The 4,974-nt window shown below is 38.9% G+C and overlaps 2 pseudogenes; one reads left to right on the forward strand and one right to left on the reverse strand.

The window, feature by feature from the left end:
• Positions 1-365: 365 nt before the first annotated feature.
• On the reverse strand, positions 366-674 carry LOC112825120 (alpha-ketoglutarate dehydrogenase component 4 pseudogene; annotated as a pseudogene).
• A 2,899-nt stretch (positions 675-3,573) lies between these two features.
• On the forward strand, positions 3,574-4,232 carry LOC112825185 (NADH dehydrogenase [ubiquinone] iron-sulfur protein 4, mitochondrial pseudogene; annotated as a pseudogene).
• Positions 4,233-4,974: the final 742 nt, after the last annotated feature.

Raw genomic sequence — 4,974 nt, forward strand, 5'->3', positions numbered from 1 at the left:
CCTTTCAATAAACAGTTAAATGGACTGTGGTACATTCATACTTCGCAATAACTATTCAGCAATAAAAAGAAACAAACTATTGATAAATGCAACAACTTGGGTTGAATTTTTTTTTAACATTTAAAAATGTATACTTCAATAAGCATATAAACATATAAACAATTAGGTAAGCTTATGGAGAAGCTGACCAAGATACATATATTAGGAGATACAATTGTCCATCTAAATTTTCTAGATTTCTTTTTTTTTTTGTAGAGTATTTATTCAAGTTGTTTACTATATAATTTCTCGTGTGCCATTTTGGAAGTCCTTTATTGTAAAGACTAGTCTTGTGTGATGACAAATAGCAACCACACTGTCAGTGATTATTCTGGACCTCCACGTTGGATAAATTCAGTTTCTTCTTGAGATACAAGTTTCCTTCTGTATTTCTGAGGTAACGTTTTTATTATTTCTGCAGTGTCTGGTGGACCCTGATGCATCAGCAAATCTGGGGATTTACTTCCCTTAGAATGCCGTGAAATTGAAGAAGAGTAAGACGGTAGTCCTGCTGATCTCAAAACTTCTGAAAAGTTAGGTTTAGGATTGTCTCTTTTGTCAGGGAATCTTATTAATGGAGTGTGTGGCTTGACTACCTGAACGACCCTGCTGGCAGACGCCATCTTGCTACCCATCCTTGGGTTGAATTTTGAGGCAATGATGCTGAGTAAAAAAAGCGAATCCCCAAATATTGGGATTTCATGATTTTATTTATATACTTTTTGATCTGTTTATGCAACATTCTTGAAATGGCAAGGCTGTATAGGTAAGGAACAGATTGGTGGTTGCCAGGGGTTAGTGGCAGAGATGGAGTTGTGGGGAGGGAGGGAGGTGTGTGTCTATAAAAGGGCAACAGGAGGGATCCTCATAGTGATGGAACAGTTCTTTATCTTCGCTGTGCCGATGTCAATATCCTGGTTGTGATATTGTATTAAAGTTTTGCAAGATGTTACCATTGGGGGAAATCAGGCAAAGGATATAGCCGATCTCAATGTATTATTTCTTACAACTGCATATCTACAATTATTTCAAAATAAAAAGTTTAATTAAACAATTACAGAGAACAATAAACCTTTGGGGGATGAAAAAGGTAGAGACTAAACTAAATGATCTTTCTGGATCTTTCCAAATTTTTACAGATCATATTCTCCACTTTCAGTGATGCCTAAAGTGGTCACCTTATATCTTCTCTAAGAAGTGGCTTGCTCCCCCATTTCCTGTGTAACCTCTGACCTATGACCTGTACTGGGCAGAACCTGGTGTGGACACTGAAGAGCTCTATGGTCTTGGCTCACTTTTTCTCCCTGGGTCTCTGAATCAGCTGTAATATAAGAAAGCATAGAGACCTCTAGAGACTCTTTTGGCTTCAAAATCCTAGAATTCCAATCTATTTATTCATTTATTTATTTTATAATTATGTTCAGCTAGCCAACATATAGTACATTATTAGTTTTTGATGTAGTGTTCAATGATTCATTAGTTGTGTATAACACCCAGTTTATTTTTTATTTAGCTTCTACAACCAATAGAAGTGAAAAAAAGTCAAATTCCAAGGCCTTTCCCACCCTTTCCACATTAACTCCATCTCTGCCAACTTGTTTGATTCCCAGCAGGCTCTTAACACCTTAGACCAGGAAATGCCAAGCCTATTATCCAAGTTACTGTCTGCCTAAAGAGTAACAATAGCATAACTGTGGGTCCTGAAAACTGAAACCTGAAAAAGAAGGTGAAAGCAAACCATGGTCTTTATACAACATGAAGCAGCCCCCTGAAGGTGCCCATTCCTCATCAGTATATATGTGGGGTCACTTCCTTTGCAGATTTTCATTGTGGGAACAAAATAGTCTCAGCTGAGGTCTCAGGTGGATGACAACTATATGTGTGAAGCTGGAAGGAGGAAAAATGCTATTTCATTACTACCTGTTGTGTTTCCTGTTCCCATAATCAGCATGCCTGGCTTCTACATTGCTGGCTTCTTTGAAAAATATATATTAAATTATTTCAGGAAACCATGCAGCAGATGCTCTGTGTCTGCAGGGAACGCGAGAGAGCAAGCTGGACCCCAGACTGAAATCTGTGGCTACCACCAATCAAATCCCTGTTACGATGGAGGTGAACTGGGCACAGCTCCAGAAGGTCAGTGAAGGATGTTGACAGGGAATAGAGAATTTGAAACAAAAAAACAAGAAAACAAAAAAAAAGGAGAAGAGATAGATAAACCCCTGAACGACTCACATTGCCTCAACAGAATATCCTGTTTCATTGATGTGATGCTCCCAAACTTTTTACTGCCCACACTGTCTTTATTATTTTTGCCAGGAGTCTCAAGTTTTAAAAGACTATTTTTTTTCACTAAAATAAATTGCATTGATTAGATAACAATACTTTCATTCTCCATTTTGAATTAGACAACAACATATAATTGCAAGGCCTTTGTGGTCAGAATGAGTGTAAACAGGTAAAGCTGATTAAATTCATATTAAAAGAAAAGAAACGTGTTACTTTATTTACCCTGCAGTTTTATCATAGGGATATATAAAATGTTTGTTTTCTTCTAAATAATGAAATTAATATGAAGACCACAGGTTAAGAAACGTGGGATTGTTTTAGAAATGCTCTTTTGGCACAGGACACTCACAATAATAAAGTTACAGCTCTCAAGCTACCTAAAATGCCCAGCTCAGAGCTTTGGGCATGAGGTGATTAAAATGAGCACTGCTGGAGTGTTTGAAATAGTTCAGATGTTAGTTCAAATCCCAGACTCACTATTTACCTTGTGTGTCACCGAGGGACTTATCCTCTGTAAATCTTATTTTCCTAGTCACAAAACTGGGACAGTTGTATCTGTGTCTTATAATAGATGCTCAAGAAATTACAGCTAAGCCTACTGTTGGATGATCATGGGTACAAACAAAAATGAGAGCCCCAAACAGATACATCTAGGTGGGGTAAGTCAAGCATCTTTTATAAAGTTATTTTTACATGTATTCTCCCTTTATTTCCATCTTATTCTGGTTTTCCTTTCTAGAACCAGGGCTAGAAGCTGGGGCATAAAGGGAAGGACAGATGCAAAAGACAGGCAAGAGAGAGTCAGTGAATAAAAAGCTATCCACATAAGTCTCAACTGCTCATGATACTTTGAAATATTATGCTCTCTTGTTCTTTGCTTTTTAAGTTGAATTTCTCAATTTTTCACTTGTCTCTCATTGTGGCACTTATGGGAATTTCCCAAACCAATGAATACTCTGTCCCTTTTCCTTTTGACCAGAACTCTGATTTTGTGCAGGGCAATGAAGAGCCCAGTTAACAATACCTCCCTCCTCACACCTCCTTGCAGATTGAGCCAGAACTCATATAAAGTCTTGAGGTTTAATCTGAGTTGCGCATTTAGAACTTGCAGGCAAATCTTTCCTCAGTCCTCAGTTCTGACTAATGAGATTTGAGCAAATACCTATTAGGTGGATGTAAGAGAAAAGCTCTCCCTCCCTGTTTAAAAAGGGATAGATTGAGGTCCTGGCTTTTGCCTGCAGCGAGATGGCAGTGGTCTCAATGTCAGAGGTGCTGAGGCAAATGTTGTGGGGGAAAAGAGCAGTGGCTGTAGCTGCCATTTCCATTTCCAGGGTCCCTATCAGGTCGTTAGGCACTTCCACATGGAGGCTGGCACAGGACCAAGCTCGGGACATGCAACTCATAACGGTTGATGAAAAATTGGATATCACTACTTTAACTGGCATTCCAGAAGAGCATATCAAAACTATAGAAGTCAGGATCTTTGTTCCTGCTCGCAGTAACATGTTGTCTGGAGTAAATAACACAAAGAAATGGAAGATGGAGTTTGATACCAGGGAGCAATGGGAAAATCCTTTGATGGGTTGGGCATCAACGGCGGATCCTTTGTCCAACATGGTTCTAACCTTCAGTACTAAAGAAGACGCAGCTGCCTTTGCAGAAAAAAATGGGTGGAGCTATGACATTGAAGAGAGGAAGGTTCCAAAACCCAAGTCCAAGTCTTATGGTGCAAATTTTTCTTGGAACAAAAGAACAAGAGTATCCACAAAATAGGTTGGCACTGACTATATCTCTGTGCTTGACGGTGAATAAAGTCAGCTGTGCAGTATTTATAGTCCATGTATAATACATCTCTTAAGCTCCTAATAAGTTTGATCTTTAACCACAAATACATTTTGTGGCGCCTATTTTAAATGTTTTTTGATGTCTCAAAGTGAACACGTTTCAATTTCCTATTTATAGAGGAGATTTGAGGTGATCATACCTCTAGGAAATTTCAGTACTTAAAATCTATTAAAAGGAATGCTTGAAATCAACTGCAAAAAAAAAGGGGGGGGATAGATTGAGCTAGTATGCACCTTTTCCTTTCACCATTCCCACACCATTTTACTGACTGAAACGCAGTCACAATGCCTAGAGATGGAGCAGACATCTTCCGGCCAAGGAAACAAAGGCTACACGTCAAGGACGGGAGAGCAGGCAGTGAACTGCGTGCCACTGATGTAATCCTGTTTGACATTTTTGTTTAGCTTGATTCCAAGACTCCTCATCAAGTGGATGGCTCTATCTTAGCGACCTCATATGTCACAGAAGCACCCAGACCCAAGAACGATGTTCCAAGCATGGTAGACTAGACCAGAGGACTAAAGAAATCTCCAAATCCGTCTTGTAAAACTCTTGTTTATAATATGATTACTGCTTAAACTGCATGCATCAGTTTCTCCACAGAATTCATACTTTACTGTTCACCTCTGATCCTTTCTTCTGTATTCAATCTCAAATATAGTTACCCTATTTTCTATATTACAGCCTCTGTTTTCTATATTCAAGCACTTTAAGCCGTATAAATACCTACTAAATTGGGATGCCTGGATGGCTGTGTCAGTTGAGCGTCTGCCTTCAGCTCAGGTCATGATCCCAGGGTCC

Source organism: Callorhinus ursinus, unplaced genomic scaffold (assembly GCF_003265705.2).
Source record: "Callorhinus ursinus isolate GAN/ISIS: 27379988/994484 unplaced genomic scaffold, GSC_fseal_2.0 scaffold12, whole genome shotgun sequence".
NCBI classification, from domain to species: Eukaryota; Metazoa; Chordata; class Mammalia; order Carnivora; family Otariidae; genus Callorhinus; species Callorhinus ursinus.